Source organism: Lolium perenne, chromosome 7 (assembly GCF_019359855.2).
Source record: "Lolium perenne isolate Kyuss_39 chromosome 7, Kyuss_2.0, whole genome shotgun sequence".
NCBI classification, from domain to species: Eukaryota; Viridiplantae; Streptophyta; class Magnoliopsida; order Poales; family Poaceae; genus Lolium; species Lolium perenne.
The window spans coordinates 264,628,006-264,646,415 of NC_067250.2; the positions used below are offsets into that span (position 1 = coordinate 264,628,006).

At 45.1% G+C, this 18,410-nt stretch overlaps 1 non-coding gene and 1 pseudogene across 1 annotated transcript; one reads left to right on the forward strand and one right to left on the reverse strand.

Moving 5' to 3' along the window:
* The first annotated feature begins 751 nt into the window (after window positions 1-751).
* Window positions 752-832, forward strand: TRNAL-CAG (transfer RNA leucine (anticodon CAG)). Its single transcript has one exon. It is a non-coding gene; the product is annotated as a tRNA-Leu (tRNA).
* A 2,618-nt stretch (window positions 833-3,450) lies between these two features.
* LOC127311213 (cinnamoyl-CoA reductase 1-like) lies at window positions 3,451-5,192 on the reverse strand (annotated as a pseudogene).
* Window positions 5,193-18,410: the final 13,218 nt, after the last annotated feature.

An 18,410-nucleotide genomic window follows, 5' to 3' on the forward strand; every position in this document is an offset into this window, starting at 1 on the left:
ACCTCCCTCTATCTCCTAGCTAGCTTGGTTCTCCTTTGGAGGCGAGACCAGGCTGACTTCATGGCGCATGAGCTCGAGCTCTTGTCGGTGGCGGAATAATAGCTCCCTCTAGGCAAGGTGGTTGGCATCCTAGAGTGGCTTGCCATTCTTCTCGGCCGTTAGTGTGGTGCGGAGGGCATTTGTCCGAACGCTTAGTGGCACCGGCGACATGCTGATGCCGCCCGCGCTCATCCTCCATCTCAAGGGTAGGCACATATCGATCTGAAGGGTAGGCACACATCCGGCACAGGTACCCATTTTAATACATGACCCAGGACAAACACTTTATTGGGCCGCCTCAAACCAAAAACGCATTTCAGGCTCGCGGTTGGTTGTAAAAATTTGTCTGACTGCATCATAATCTATTTAGGGAGGCCGATTGGTGGTGCGAGTGGAGATGCTCTAATGTGAGGAAATATAACCCGATGTTGAAATATAATGCTTGGAAAAGAAAAAAAGATCCGTAGCAACGCCTTACACTCGAATAAGTATGTTTACATGATAAACACTTAATAATCTACCGATAAGGGTTATGTACTAAATCATCATATATTTGTGTTTCCACTGTCTAAAAACTATAGTGCATGGCTAGGGGCGACCTAGACAGGCGAGTTAAAAGCAATCAGATATTTAGCCGTGAAGCGAAGTTGGTGAAAGGTTGCCGATCCCAGTTAAACTACAAATAATGTATGCTTACTTCGATAAGCATAATGTCAAGATGGCCGAGTTGGTCTAAGGCGCCAGTTTCAGGTACTGGTCCGAAAGGGCGTGGGTTCAAATCCCACTCTTGACAAATTTCTTTTCATTTTTTCATTTTTTTGTTATTTTCCTATTTTACTGCATCATGCACTTTTTTTTTGCGGGTACTGCATCTTCACTTAGCGGCGCTATATATGCTTCTTCTTCTCGGAGGTCTCCGTCGGTCAGCAGAGGAACTCAGCGGTCTTGCAGGACTCCAGGTTGTCTCTGAGACACTCCTTCGCCGCCTTGAACTTCCACCCCAGCAACGTCTATCTTCCTGGAGCTCATCATCCTATTGTTGCTGTTTTCCGCCTCAACGTACCTGCATACGAGTAGACTGTAGACTAGTCTCCTTGTCACACAAAACGTATCGTAAGACCCACAGATCAATGACGCACATCACAACACTTGTTTGGCTAATCGGAGACGTTCTTCCTTACTTCTTGGGCTTGCTTAGATATGGACAGAAGAACCGTGTAGTCTTCCGTGGAGAGGAGCCGATTCACGATCCACAAGGCGATGAATCCGTCGGCGGCGATCACATGCTGTGTTCGTCTTCCTCCCATCGACCTCCAATTCTCCATGAATTTTCGTTTCTCTTTGTTTCGCCGCCTTGTCGACCGATCGACGTACGGATACGCCACCGCTACTTGTAGTAGAGTGGCTTGACTCAAATCGTTTGTCTACAGAGGAGGTCTATGTATTTTTTTTTTAGAATTTAGGGGGGAGGGGGGTGTTATTACTCGAGGTGAGTTGGCAGTCATACCATCCGTACAATGTGTGAAAACAGGGGTACAGGGGGATTAGAGGAGGAAACATAAAATTTTACATAGTACCGGACAAGAGGAAACTACGAAGGGTATCCAGCCGCCCGCGGTCATGGATCTTGTGTCTCCACCTCCAAGTAGCAAGGTCATCGCCACCTCTGCGGAGCACATTGCATGACGTGGATGTCTTGGCGTTGAAGATGAGATCGTTCTGCGCCTTCCATATATAACAAGAATCATCGCGACGCCTGCATGCTAGATGTTGGTAGCCGTCCCTCGGGGTGGTGGTAAATCCCAGAAGGAGAAACTGCTGGCTGGGACCGAGACGCCTAACCGTGCCCACACCTCGGAAGCAAGAAAACTGTCGAAGAAGAGATGCCTCCCCGTCTCGGTCGAGGGGCGGGCCACGCACACATCGAAGGGGGCGTAGTTCTTGAAGAGGTTGGACTGAGTGCTGAGCCTGTCGATGTCGGCGAGGTACCAAAAAACCCGAACCTTGACAGGCAAGAGGAGTCCCCAGGAGGTGTAGGAGGACACATCATTGTCATACCGTGGGGAGAGCATGCGGTAAGCCTCCCTGGAGTTGAATGGGGAGCAGAGGGAGAGTCGATGTAGCAGAGATCATGTCCATCACCAAGGACGACAGAGGTCTATCTATATGAGTCTCTGGCGTTGGATAGCTCCGCCTCTGGCCATTGTTTTCATGCGCCTGCGCGTGGCAACAGCTGGGCCTGACACTACGACAAGTGTAGGGCATTGTTCAGCTCATGCTAGCAGAGCTAGACAAACACAAACCTCGCCGCTTTGTGCGGCTTTGCCAGAGCCAGCCAGCCAGCCAGGTGTTGACCCTTGATTTTGTTTGGTGCCTCGTCGAAAGCGGCACACTTCTAAAAGCTTTTCCACGCGATCATGAGATCGAGTTCCATGAATTTTTTTACGAAAATTTTGTTGATTATTAATAATAATCGGTAGCAATACAAACAGCTATAAAAGTAATAAAATCATATTTTTTTTGTTATTTTGTAAAAAAAATCATAAATTATCCCAAAAAAATCATAAATAATTTTTTCAACAACTAGCAACGAGTACAAGCGCGAAGAAATATTTATCGTAGTGGAGTTTGTTGCAGTAGACAGAAGTAGCTTAGATTTTAAATCTCCAAACGCCAGTAGTAGACAGAGACTGCAATCGTCGTTACCTTGCTAAAGGCGCAATCTTGGTCTTCACTATGCCTTCCTTCTCCTCTATGCCGAGGGAAACCCTACGTCCGGTTCACTGGACCAACGACGGCGACTCCAAGGTGTCATTATCTTCTTGAAGACATCTTCTAGGCTGTCGAGGATTGACCGATGCGGCATTAGGAGTCTGGGGGTGGTGATGTGCTGAAGGTGGTGGCCGCTGCCCAAGGATTGCGCTTCCGGGGCACAATATATGTACGACGTGGAAGACACTCGGTTCGGTATATTGCCGAAGTCTGTCAAGACCCTGTCTTCTTCTCGCTGACTCCTCTAGGACCATGAGGGGAGGTACGTTGGTCCGGGTTGCCTTGAAGTTGAGGTCGAGCTTCAATGTTGTCTTGCTTGGTTCGTAACACGGTTCTGAAGCCATGTGCTCTTCTTCCCGCCATTCGTGATAAAATGTTGGGCAATGAGTGCCGTTTATCATCGGGTGTGTTGTTTATCTTTTGGCGTTGTATCGTGGAACGAAGTTGTAACCTTCTTGGCTTTGTATCGACTGTCTTGGTATTTCTTCCAGCTGATGTATACAGCTTCTAAGATATATTTTTGAAAAAAATTATTACAATTTCACGGAACGGTTTGAGCAGTCCACAAATCAGCTACTTCCTCCGTTCTTAAATACAAGACCACTTCGTTTTTTGAGGCAATTTTGATTACTAGTAGGATCAACCAAATATTAGTTGCATGCAATTTGAAACTATATCATCGGATGCACAATTCAATGAACTTTCTAATGATATATTTTTAAATGACATATAATTTATATTCGGTTGAATAAATCATTACTCAAAGTTTGAAATGAAAACGATGTAGCCTTGTATTCATGTGAGTATTCCTCCGTATGAAGTTGACTTCAGAACCAGTGCCACATCAGCGGTGCTCAGTGCCGTACTCTTCTTGCACAAGACAGCCTATGCAGCCAAGCTCAGTTGAGGATGCCTGCAGCCATGTAGGACTCAACGCTGTCCTTCAACGTCTCCTCCATCGTCCTGAACCTCCATCCCAGCCTCTGCAGCTTCTCGGAGCTGAACACCTTCTCATCCCCCACTTGGACGAACCTGCCGAAATCATCGTCACCATGTGCCAAAATCATCACTGTATATACGTCCCTATGGTGAGCAAATCAAGTGTTGGCTGCTTACTTGTTGGGGTAATTGAGGTTCGGATGCAAGTTCTCGATGACGGAAACCATTTCGGACACCTTCCTGGCGTACGCGCTGCAGATGTACCTGCCGGCCGCCTCCGGGTTCTCGTACGTCAGCAGGAGAGCGTCAGCGACGTCGCGGACGTCCACCATGTTCCTCACCTTGTCGTCCATGGCGTCAACGCCGTCGCCTGCGCAGATCAGATCACTTAGAATTGCACGGTGGCTATGGTGTTATCTGCATTTGTACGTCTGAATGTGAAAGGGCAAAAAATGAAACCGGCATACATTTCAAGTATTTGATGAGGAACAGGCTGCTGGTGTTCACCGTGGGCTGCAGTAGAGGGCCGAGCACCAGCGACGGGCACAGGGTGACCACGTCCCAGTCTTCTCGGCGTAAGCTATGGCCTCGCGCTCGGCCAGTGTCTTGGAGAGGCAGTACCAGTTCTGACAAAAAGCCAAAAGATAGATTATATTGGTACTAAGATCTCGGTCACCACCCGAATAAGCTAACTAGAGCCGACGGGAGTTCACCTCGGTAGTTCTGCAGTAGTCTTCATCGGACCAGCAGTCCTCGTCCACCGAGGGTCCCTCAGGGAGGTTCGGGTTGACGAAGACCGCGCCGACCGACGACACCACGACGACGCGGCGTACTCCGGCCTCGCTGCAGGCCCTGAGTACGTTCAGCGTGCCGGCCACCGCCGGTGCCAGCAACTCCACCTGCGCCGGACAACTTGCGTGTAAGCCGGCCGGGAAATCAGCCAATCGGCCGGCATAGCTCGATCTTGTAGTGTTACCTCGGGGTTGTTGGATTTGGAGGCGGGAACGGGGCTGGCGACATGGAAGACGCCGTCGCAGCCGGCCACGGCGGACGCCACGCTCGCGTAGTCCAGCACGTCGGCCTCGAACAATCTCAGCCGCTCGCCGGCGCCATCCAGCGCCCTCAGGTGATCGTTCTTGGGGTCACCTGCACACACGCACACGCATGACAATCCATTACGTTGGCAACTGGTCGAATTTTACCTCTGGTCGAGGCCGGCCGGGGGTCGACCAACAAGAGACAAGAACGTCTCACCAGGGTCACGGACGGTGCCGTGCACCGCGTAGTCTCCTCCGGAAAGGAGTCGCCGGACGAGCCACGAGGCGATGAATCCTCCGGCGCCCGTCACACACACCCTCGTCGTCGTTGCGCCGGCTGGCTCCATGGCTTCTCGATCCTCTCCTTTGGCTTGAGCAGCCACCTGAAAGAAGACACTACCGATACTCTTAGGCTGGTGCCATTGCAGGCGATAGGCGGGGCGGTACCGCCCGGCGCGGGGCGGGAGAGGGGCGGGAGGCGGGCGAGACGAGAGGGAGGGGCGCCGGCGGGGGCGCCCGGTGCTATCGCCCGCTCCCGCCCGGCTGCCGCCCGCGTTGGCGGCGAGAGCGAGGCGGGAGAGGGGCGAGAGGCGGGGCGGCGCGATGGCGGGGTGGGGCGAGAGGGTGGCGGGCGTTAGGGCGGGCGAGAGCGGGCGAGAGTGGGGCGGGAGGCGGGCGTTATGCGGGCGAGAGGCGGGCGAGAGCGGGCGAGAGTGGGGCGGGAGTGGCTAACGGCTAGCTGACGTGGCGCGACGCGATTCGTCCACGTCAGCTAGCCGTTGCTGGTTCAAAAAACCCTATAAATACCCCCATATGTTTTCGGTCATTCCACACCTCCACTTTCCATTTCCACTCCACTCAACGCCATGTCTTCGTCCAGCAGCAGTTCGAGCGACGGAGTGGAGGGTGATTTCATCGCTGCATTCCAGGAGGAGTACGAGGAGGAGATGCAAGCCGAGGAGGTGGTGCCAAGACGTTGTAATAACCCAGAACATAGGAACAACGAAGGGTAGATTTAGAAATGGGATGTGCATTTCATCGCAAAACGGGGGAAATTTTCGCGCCTTATTGCAACTAAACCTAAGAGGGATCGAGGTTCTCTCTCATTTTGCACTTAGGGTTAGGCAATGTGAGTTAGGGAAATTTCGACATGATCTCTTTTGTATCTTATTGATTTGGGGAATGATTTCATTTGACAAGTGTTAATACATTTAACAATAAGCATTGAACAATATAAATATGAATTCCCAATACAAACACAACTTATGAATTCAAATAACTTTGAATTTCACAATTGGATATTAAATACAATATTTAATTCAGGATATAAACATTACATAAAGCAAAAGCTCATAAACAAAAACTTGAGCTTTATTGATAATCAACACAGAATACATTGTCTTTACAATATTCTTGATACAAGAATTGATCAATAATAAACAGAAATGAAAAAGAAAAATTACAATGTGGTTCTAAACTAAAACCTAGCCTAAATGCCTTGATGAATATCTTCTGGTCATATTCATCTTCAAAACCTGCAAAACAAAGAACAAATACTCACCAGAATACAAGTGTTAACCAGATTCAGTTTGGACAGTTAGTAGAAATAACACAAAGTTCAGTTTGGACAGTGAAACTGTCACAGTACACTTGTGCTTGTCCAAAACCTGGACAGCACAAGATAAGGGCAGCAGCAGACCAAACCTGAGCACCACCAGGGGCTCAAATTTCAGCATATGAGAGCACACAGCTCATGTGTGCTGGGCAGGCCACAGCAAGGCAATGCACAAGCTTAGTCACCAAAGCAAGCCAGGCTTGTGTGTCATTGCAAGAACAGAAGTAGGGTTCATATAAAAGGGGCACAAACCCTAGAAACAGTAACCAGTCGACCAGATAAGGATTCACCAGGTAAGGGTGAAGCAAGAACAAGCACAGTTCATCCAGGCTTGCTCAAGAACAGAACCAACACACACACCCACTCAACCACCAGAAATCATGGTGACCTGAGAAGATCATCCAAGACCTGGAGGTGAAGGGTTGTGACACAAACCACAAGTCTGCATCAACAAAACATTTCTTTCTAGGAGCTGGAACAAGGTATACCTAGTTCCTGGAAAAGATCCAAGGGATCTGATCCATCATATGCATGAAATAAGCATGGGATGAGCAGATGCTCATATGGGTAGATCATCACTTGGTTTTCACCAAGGATTACTGCCAGTCAAAAGCCACTAAAATAGAAAGCATCTAGGTACAGATCTTATACACAGAAACTAGCACATATGCACAGATGCACACACTAGCCAGATTAGATGCATAGATAGCACCAGTAGATGGCAAAGATTAGCAGCTAAGACTACACAGTAAATCCTAAGCATACAACCATCAGAAATCCTAGATTTCTTCACAGGCAAGCATATTGGCATTCATATTTATTATGATTCCCAAATATGCAAGCAAAGATGAGTAGCCAACAAGATCCAACCAACCATGTGAGCAACCAGTCAGTAGCAAGGCTACTGAGGTCACATCACACTTAGCACCAATTAAGAGAAAGCCAAATATATCACATCATTATCCAGAAATGGATTCAGACTCTATTTGCTTGTAAAAGAATCATGAACAGCAAATTCATATCCAAGCAAGTCATTTAAATCATTACTGCATAAGCAGTTCATCATAATCTAATTAATACAAGCATGAATTTATCACAGATCCATGCTTAGCAATGACAGTAGCTTGAGTAAGCAACAGCACAGTGATGCTTGAGCATCAGCATCACAAAGGAAATTGAATCACTTAGCCACAATATTAACTAGTAAGCTATCACTGACAATCAATTGATCAAATGGATCAATTATAGCAAGCCCAGTTACACAGGGAAGTTAGCCAACAAGCAAGGAATGATCCAAGGGATCATTGGCTTGCATAGGAAGCACTGAAGCATATCACAGGCACCACTGGCACACACACAAGTGTCACTGATGAACCACAGTACACCTAGACAAGCAAGTGTAACATGCCAGTAAGCACAAGCAAGCCCATAAGCAAGTATAGCATGACATAGCAAGTTCATAAGCAAGCACCACAGAACATAGCCAAATTAGGGCAGGCTAGGAGCAACAGTTAAGCAAACAGAGCATGTACAGCAAGCAAGGCAACACTGGCCAGTACCAGAAATTGGTGATTTGGCCATGAGCTTGCAGCACAGGGTAGCATAGGAGGATTAAGCAACCATGGAGAGTTCTGTGTGATCACAGGATCACCAGAGAGCAACAGAGCATAAGGAAGAAGAAGCACAGTAGCTTGGAGAGGCGCACAGGTATGGAGAGGAGAAGGAGAAGGAGCAGAGCAACTTACACGCGCCTGGTGTGGCGCAGGCTATGGCATGGCGAGGCAGTGCTCGCGCGGCCATAGCAGCTGCAAAACCAGGAAGGCGCCGACGTTACGCCGACGAACACCACCACAAAGAGCACGGCACGGAGACGACGGCACGGTGCGCAGCGGCACCCGCGCCAGGTCTGTCTCGGAGGCGCACACGTCGACGGCGAGGGCGAGAGCTCGTCGGAGATCACCCAGTCGCCCAAGGTGATTATCCACGAGATCCAGAGAGGAGGCGATTCGCCAGGAGAGGAAGCAATCGAGGAAACCACGTGGACAGATCGATAGATCATCTCGCGGCGGTCCAGATCAGGTAGGTGGCGAGGTCAGGGAAGCACGGCGATGGCCGGAGCGAGGCGGCGGCCATGGCGGCGACGCCATCGCCAGGGCGTCGCGAGAGAGATTAGGGTTAGGTCGATCGAGTGAGAGGGCCGAGTGAGTGAGAGTGCGGTGGGCCGTTCGGCTCCACCGAGCCGCTATGGGGCAAGCCTTAGTGGGCTGTCCCATGGGCCTAAGTTATTGGGCTGGGCCCAATATGGGTCCAGGGGGGTATTTTGGTCTTTTAACATTTAATAAAAGGCCAGAACTTTACCAAATTTTAATAAATCAAACACAACTCTAAAAATCCATTAAAAATTGGATTAATGAATGAAAAAATAAATCTTAACAAGAATAAAATATGAAATGGAATTTATGAAACAAATTCAAAATTATGAATTTTAAGAATTTAAAATAATAACTTGGAATTTAAAATTATTATTTCCTTGTAATTAAAATTCAAGGAAAAATCTCAAATAAGTTCAAATACTTATTTTCAAACATTTCAAAATGAAATTCTATTATTCCAAGTCATTTCTTTTGAAAAAGGGTATTTTTCCCAGAAAAAAATACTATACTCTTTTTTTTATTCCAAAAACTATAGAGGTAACTCTATAATTTTCAATTATTTTTGGAATGATTAAGGGAATTACCAAGTAAATAGTTTTACTTTGAATTATTGTACTTTGTGTGAATTAAAATGGTTTATACTTTTAAATCAACTGTAAATTACCGTCAAAGACATAAATCTTAAATACAACCCTAAATTGCTATAACTCAACGGGGTAAAGGGATTCAACATAAAATAATCCATCCATGATTGCATTATTTGGATTTTATAACATTGTCCTTACCGGACAATGATGCTTCTTACAGAACCCGAGGTCCAGGTTCCATCAACTGCATTAAACTGCACTATCTCGCAGTCCACAGGCAAGTTCACCCTTGCTCATGTCAATTTGATTATTTTCTACTACTTTAATGCAAAGCTATATACTTATCATTCCTGCATCGCAAATAAAATGTTACTTTCCAACTATGAATATGACTATGTGGCTGGCAATGGAACCATGGTATGTGTTGATATGGTGGAGGTTCCATTGCAATGGGTTATATCACCCTAGGATTAAATTACCAATGCCGTCCAGTGATTCTAGCGCCGTACAAATCGCGTTGACCATGAGATCTATAATGGCTCTGGGGAAGCCAGTCGTATCTTTTCCTTCGCACGCCTTAACGGATTGGTAGAGCCGGCGGGGTGTTGGAGAGCTGCTGCCGTAGGTTGGGATGGCCTTTTAAATCCCCATCCATTAGTGATGATGGCTCTACGATCTATGAAGGATTGTCCGGAGTACACCATGAGTAAAGCCGTATTATCGGGGAAGTCTGGGAGGTGTACGGTTGGACAAAAGGGTGGGTTTGCAGTCGCGGAGAAGGCGGTGTGGGCTTGGATCTTTATACCTGGCCTCACACCAAAGGAAGTGTGAACGGGGGCAAGTCCCTGCGGATGGCAAAAAGGGTGAGATCTCTTGTGGGAAAAGTAACACACCTCTGCAGAGTGTATCAAATTGTGGCTGTCACTCCTTGTTCCGGGAAGGGAACTGCGAACGCGGCAGGAAAGGAACTCCACGAAGTTCTAGTCAACCTGTGAAGACTGACGGGCATAGTTTTCATAATAAAAGCAACCTTTTGAAGAAATGTTTTCAAAACATGCATTGACCTGAGATTTCCTGATCAATGGTCGTAGCTAGTGCATCAAACACCTCTTATTCTTTTAGAACTTGCTGAGTACCTCTGTACTCACTTTCTTTCGACACCCTTGCTAGACTGTGATCCGGAAGTGGAGGCAATCAACGATGGAGCACCAGAAGGAAGTTACGAGCTGGTCTACGAAGAACCCGATCTTACCGGCGGAGTAGAAGGCGTAGACTATGGGATAGTCTACGGATCAGATGACACGGAGGTGGAGGAGTAGTGATATACCTAGCATCATAGAGCCGAGCAGCGTAGAGCTTACCTAAATAAGTTGTTGAGCTCTTTCATCTTTAGTATGAGTTGTAATCGTACTTTAGTAGTATCTTAGGGTGTTCTCATAGGACCTGTGAGAATACCAACTTGTTAAGACAATGTTTGTAATAAAGTATGGAGTGTTATGACCTGCAATGTTTCTGTTGTACCACTCTGAGGGATATGGCAAATTGTGAAGAAGTCCCTTCGCAACGATCATATCAACGACTTGTATACTACAACATGCAGTGGTATGCTGGGTCACCGCAGCTGGTATCAGAGCAAATGTTGCGACCTTAGGTTGGAAAAACCTAGTATTGGGAAGAAACCTGTAGGAGTCTAGTAGAAATAGTAAAGGATTCTCTAGAAGTATGGTGATTATTCACTTGGGAATAGCAAAACCATATATTTTAGTGCGATAATTCTTTATTATAGCTATTATGATGCATTATCACTACTAATATTCTGCTTTTGTATACAGCCATAATGGCGTACACGTTTCCTAAGAGGACTTTGAGGAAGGTTGAGGGTTGGCTCGGTGATTATGATGGACCAATAACAGCTCTCCTGTGTGGGATGCTGAAGGAACTTCATTGTGATCCACGGATACCTGTTATCAAGTATACCTACTATGATGGGGAAATCCTAGCCAAGTGCAGAGTATCGGTCCAACTACCGGAAAAACTGCTGATGAGTCGTATAATGCCATACGGAGAAGCCAAAACTATCACCACAACCTACCACATGGGCCTATTCAAGGCAATCCTTGAGATCAGGCAGCATAAGTCAGTAGAACTGCTATGTTCAGAGTTTTCTCATATACCTCATGCCGAGGAAGATGAGGATCCCACTCTGAATCATTTGGTGTTAGCACACAGAAGTCCTGAAGCTGCAGCACAGCACATGGATAGCTGTAAGTCTTTATTGACCACGATGTACCTTTTACACATGAAGATGAGAGGTGAGATTGACCACATGCTAGCTGAGTTCACGGACCCTGATAAAGTCCAAGCTCGGATGCATGATTTGAGGGCACAACCACAACATACTACACCTTTCTTTAGCCTAGACAGCTATGTAGATTTGAGTGACCAGTTGCCCAAGAGAGATCCACTTACACCTAACTTTGTCCCGCACTATCCACACGTGTCAGCATCATATGAGTCTGGATATGGGGGAGATGATTCCAGGAACCTAAACTGCTCGGAGTCACCAATCGAGAATTCGACTGGTTGGCGTTTCGGGGAACCATTTGGAGATGAAGGAGAACCCATCACTTGTGAGTCAGAGGATGAAGGAGGCGCGGTTAACCAGAATGTTAACCAAAGCCATGGGCAGAAAGAGAAAGACACCAACTCCATTTCTTTAGATTTGGAGATGGGGTTACCCAAAACATCCCAGTACGTCATAGGTGAGAGTTCTGGAACAAAGAAAAAGAAGAAGAAGAAGATGAGGGGTCAAGTGAATAGGAATCCTCCATGGATGACAGGAGAAGATGAGCTGTATTCCACTGGGGATATGTATGAGTCTTTATCTAGTTACTTTGGCATGACAGATCTCTGTCTCGGCACTTCGTCCGATTCAGACTACATACCTACGGGAAGAACTTTCATTCCGGACGGTGTTCGGAGGACAGACCGCTGTACCGGATGGACCCCAGGAATGTACGCGGAGGCGAGCTATGATGATGAGGAGTAGAGCTCCGAGAAAGAATAAAGTAATCTAGGTGGTATTGTATTAGAGCGTATTTTAAATTCCCGTTGGCTTGGGCTTTGAGCCAAATAAGTGGTTTATATGTACCACATGTAATATAAGTTTGTGAGTGTGTTATGTATTATACAAAGTATATGCATAATAAATGTTTGTTTTGTATTTGCTTCTTGATTTCATTGTGTGACTAGTTCTGGGCATTGAGTTGAGCTCAGAAAGCATTTGCATGATGTAATTATGAGTAATCGCTCTTTGTTATAGGACTAGGGGGAAATGGCGTTAGTAGAAACCGAAGAGGCTCGCAGAGAGCGGGAAGCGAGAGAAAAAGAGGAGGCAGATGCAGCAGCTAGAGCAGAGAACGCACCACCACCACCACACCCAATGATGCACCCAGACTTCCAATAGTATATGAGGTCAATGGAGGAAGATAGGAGGCGTTACCAGGAAAGCCAGAGCAAGAACATGCAAGATTTCTTTACCCATGTCATCAATGATAGGGGTAATGAAGGCAAGGGAGTAACTCTATCGGACTTCCAAAATGCAAGACCACTACCATTTACATCAGCTCCAGAACCAATGGATGCTGAAGACTGGCTCATGGATACGGAACGGAAGCTGAAGACCGTTGGTTGCAACGATGAGGAGAAGATTCGATACACTACTTATCTGTTGTCAGGACCAGCAGCGTCATGGTGGGAGAACCTTGTAGCAGTACACCCTCCAGATAAGGTATTCACCTGGGAGGAGTTCAAGAAGAAGTTTCGGGATGCTCATGTTCCGGACAGTGTGGTGGAGCTGAAGAAGAGGGAGTTTGAAGAACTAAGACAGAATACTGCACCCATCATGCAGTATGTTCGGGATTTCAACAGGTTATCCAGGTATGCACCTGAGGATGTAGATACAGAGGAGAAGCGAAAGAAGCGGTTCATGAAAGGCATGAATCCATACATGAAAATGCAACTGAGGTTGGCAAGGACTGCCAAATTCCAGGAACTGATTGACTCGGCAATCACTTTCGAGGATGACTATAGGCAAGTACAGGAGGACAGAAGGAAGAGGGCTCGTATAGAGCCAAGGAAGTACCCAATCAGTAAACCAACACCTGATCGGAGTTTCAAACCCCGATACAGACCTACTACTGGTAATCAATACAACCGGGGAGGTCAGAATCAGAATCCAATCAGCCAAATCATCTGCAACAATTGTGGCCTAAAGGGTCATTTGCAGAAGGATTGTCAGAAACCCAGAATCATTTGTTATGGTTGTGGGAAGGAAGGACACATCAAGCCGGAGTGTCCAAACAAGGCGTCTTGGAGCGGACAGAGCTTTGGAGGACGAGGTGGAAACAACAACAACAACAACCGCAACAACAACAACAACAACAACAACAACAACAACAACTGCAACTACAACTACAACAACAAGAAGGGAAAGCCTTATGGAAAGCTGAATTGCACATCTTTGGAACAAGCGGAAGAGTCGGATCAAACAGTCTTAGGTACGCTAAGCATTCTTACTCATCCTGGCAAAGTATTATTTGATACTGGAGCAACCACATCCTTTCTTGCATTGGAGTTTGTGGAAAAATTCGGGCTTAGATGTTCTAAGTTAGAAACCCCTATAACTGTTCTATCCGCGGGGGGAACGATCTTAGTAACCCACGTGAAAGAAGCACAAGTCCTAACCATATGTGACTGTGTGTATTTCGCGGACCTATTCATCATACCCATGAAGGACATATCAGTCATCCTAGGGATGGATTGGTTGACAGAAAATGGAGCGGTGATTAACTGTGGAGACAAAACAGTATCACTTCGCAACTCCATCGGAGGTCGAATAGTGTTCCAAGGAGATAAGTACAGTGAGTTGGAGATCGGATTGGAACTAAATAGCCTGAAGGAAGTGAGAATTGAAGATATTCCTGTAGTGAATGAGTTTAAGGATGTATTTCCTAAGGAACTACCGGGAATGCCACCCGATAGAGAGATAGAATTCACAATCGATCTGATTCTAGGCACAGCACCAATAGCACAACCACCATATAAGATGGGACCAAAGGAGTTAGTGGAACTGAAGGCCCAGATAGATGAACTGGAACAGAAGGGATTTATTCAAGAAAGTGTGTCACCATGGGGTACACCAGTTATTTTTGTGGATAAAAGAGATGGAGGAAAGAGAATGTGTGGAGATTACAGAAATTTGAACAATGTAACTATCAAGAACAAGTATCCTTTACCTAGAATCCAAGACCTTTTTGATCAAGTTCAAGGAGCAGGAGTCTTCTCGAAGATAGATTTAAGGTCAGGATACCATCAAATCAAGATCAAGAAGGAAGACGTACCAAAAACAGCGTTTGTATCAAGGTATGGACACCATGAATACTTGGTTGTACCATTTGGACTAACAAATGCACCAGCAATTTTCATGAATTTGATGAACAAGATATTCATGAAGTACTTGGACAAGTTTGTGATAGTGTTCATAGATGATATTCTAATCTATTCCAAAGATAAAGAAGAACATGCCAAGCATTTGAAGATAGTTCTGCAAACTTTGAGGGAACATCAGCTATATGCGAAGTTCAGCAAGTGCAAATTTTGGTTAGATAGTGTTGAATTTCTTGGACATGTCATAACCAAAGAAGGCATAGCGGTGAATCCAAGCAAGGTTCAGTCCGTATTGGAATGGAAATCACCTAAAAATGCTAAGGAGATACGAGGATTTCTTGGTATGGCAGGCTACTATCGGAGATTCATAGAGGGATTTTCGAAGATTGCAGGACCAATGACCAAGTTACTCAAGAAAAATACTCCATTTGTGTGGACTGATGAGTGTGAAGCCAGCTTCCAAACACTCAAAGATAAGTTAACCACAGCACCGGTGTTAGCAGTTCCTGAACCTAGAAAAGGATTACACGGTGTATTGTGATGCTTCCAAGAATGGACTTGGATGTGTTCTTATGCAAGATCGGAAGGTAATAGCTTATGGATCAAGACAGTTGAAACCACATGAACACAACTACCCAGTACATGATCTCGAGTTAGCGGCAGTTGTGTATGCTTTGAAGAGTTGGAGACAATTTCTATATGGATCCAAGTGTGAGTTATACACCGATCACAAAAGTTTGAAATATTTCTTCACCCAGAAGGAATTAAACATGAGACAGAAGAGATGGTTAGAGTTGATTAAGGATTACGATCTTAAGATCAACTATACACCAGGCAAAGCTAATGTAGTAGCAGGTGCCCTAAGTAGGAAGAGTACGGAGAATCAACCTACGGAATGGGAGATTCCAAAGGAACTTCGGAAAGAGTTAGAGGATGCTCAGATTTTGTTTATTCAAGGTGATGTCAAAGGAAGTATAGCAACCATGAGGATTATGGATGAGATGTACTCAGACTTGAAATATGAGATTATCCGAAAGCAAGCGGATGATTTGTTCATCCAAGAGGAAATCAAGAGGATTGGAGAAGGAAAACCATCAGAATTCCATCTAGGGGATTTTGATTCATTATACTTCCAGAAAAGGATCTGTGTACCAGATGATCCCGAAGTGAAGTCAATCATATTAAAGGAAGCACATGAAACCCCTTATTCAATACATCCGGGAAGTACTAAGATGTATATGGATTTGAAGGAGATGTTCTGGTGGAACAACATGAAAAGAGAAATAGCACAATATGTCTCGGAATGTCATACATGTCAACGAGTGAAGGCAGAGCATCAGAGTCCTGCGGGATTACTCAAACCACTAGAGATACCGGAATGGAAATGGGATGAAATCGGAATGGATTTTGTTACTGGTCTACCAATGACTAGTAAGAAGAAGGATATGATATGGGTAATAGTGGACAGACTTACCAAGAGTGCTCATTTCATAGCCGTAAACACAAAGGATACTGCAGAAAATCTTGTGGATATATATGTGAAGGAGATTGTTAGCAAGCATGGAGTACCAAAGAAGATAGTCTCAGATAGAGGTTCAATTTTTACATCAGCATTCTGGAAACAACTACAAGAATCTTTGGGATCCAAGTTGGATTTCAGTACAGCCTATCATCCACAAACCGGAGGACAATCCGAAAGAACCAATCAGATACTTGAAGACATGCTTAGAGCTTGTGCTCTGAACTTTGGAGGCTCATGGGAGGACCATTTACCTTTAGCAGAGTTCTCATATAACAATAGTTATCAGAGTAGCATCCAGATGGCACCGTACGAAGCATTGTACGGAAGGAAGTGTAGATCACCAATTTGTTGGTATGAAACCGGAGAGAACAAGGAATTTACACCGGACTACATCAAGGAGAGACAAGAAGTCATCGAGGTAATCCGGGATAGACTCAAAATAACTCAGAGTCGTCAGAAGAGTTACGCCGACTTGAAGAGAAGAGATTGGGAACCAAAAGTGGGGGACATGGTTTATTTAAAGGTTAGCCCAATGAAAGGACTTAAGAGGTTCGGAGTAAAAGGAAAGTTAAGTCCTCGATATATTGGACCATTTAAGATAATCAGTCAGAATCGAGGAACAGCGTTTGAGTTGGAGTTACCGGCACAACTAAGTCAGATTCATAATGTGTTTCATGTTTCACAACTCAGAAAGTGTTTGAAGGCACCGGATGATCCCATCACATATGAAGAAATAGAATTGCAATCTGATCTAACTTATGTGGAAAGGCCTGAAAAGATCTTAGAAGTACAATAGAAGAAGTTAAGAAACAGGGCAATCAAATACTGCAAAGTGCAATGGCAACATCATCCTGAGCGAGAAGCCACTTGGGAGACAGAAGAAGAACTCAAGAAGTCTTACCCCGAGATGTTCAGGTACCAATCTTAACTTCGGGACGAAGTTTCTGTTAAGGGGGAGAGGCTGTAATAACCCAGAACATAGGAACAACGAAGGGTAGATTTAGAAATGGGATGTGCATTTCATCGCAAAACGGGGGAAATTTTCGCGCCTTATTGCAACTAAACCTAAGAGGGATCGAGGTTCTCTCTCATTTTGCACTTAGGGTTAGGCAATGTGAGTTAGGGAAATTTCGACATGATCTCTTTTGTATCTTATTGATTTGGGGAATGATTTCATTTGACAAGTGTTAATACATTTAACAATAAGCATTGAACAATATAAATATGAATTCCCAATACAAACACAACTTATGAATTCAAATAACTTTGAATTTCACAATTGGATATTAAATACAATATTTAATTCAGGATATAAACATTACATAAAGCAAAAGCTCATAAACAAAAACTTGAGCTTTATTGATAATCAACACAGAATACATTGTCTTTACAATATTCTTGATACAAGAATTGATCAATAATAAACAGAAATGAAAAAGGAAAATTACAATGTGGTTCTAAACTAAAACCTAGCCTAAATGCCTTGATGAATATCTTCTGGTCATATTCATCTTCAAAACCTGCAAAACAAAGAACAAATACTCACCAGAATACAAGTGTTAACCAGATTCAGTTTGGACAGTTAGTAGAAATAACACAAAGTTCAGTTTGGACAGTGAAACTGTCACAGTACACTTGTGCTTGTCCAAAACCTGGACAGCACAAGATAAGGGCAGCAGCAGACCAAACCTGAGCACCACCAGGGGCTCAAGTTTCAGCATATGAGAGCACACAGCTCATGTGTGCTGGGCAGGCCACAGCAAGGCAATGCACAAGCTTAGTCACCAAAGCAAGCCAGGCTTGTGTGTCATTGCAAGAACAGAAGTAGGGTTCATATAAAAGGGGCACAAACCCTAGAAACAGTAACCAGTCGACCAGATAAGGATTCACCAGGTAAGGGTGAAGCAAGAACAAGCACAGTTCATCCAGGCTTGCTCAAGAACAGAACCAACACACACACCCACTCAACCACCAGAAATCATGGTGACCTGAGAAGATCATCCAAGACCTGGAGGTGAAGGGTTGTGACACAAACCACAAGTCTGCATCAACAAAACATTTCTTTCTAGGAGCTGGAACAAGGTATACCTAGTTCCTGGAAAAGATCCAAGGGATCTGATCCATCATATGCATGAAATAAGCATGGGATGAGCAGATGCTCATATGGGTAGATCATCACTTGGTTTTCACCAAGGATTACCGCGATCAAAAGCCACTAAAATAGAAAGCATCTAGGTACGGATCTTATACACGTAAACTATCACATATGCACAGATGCACACACTAGCCAGATTAGAT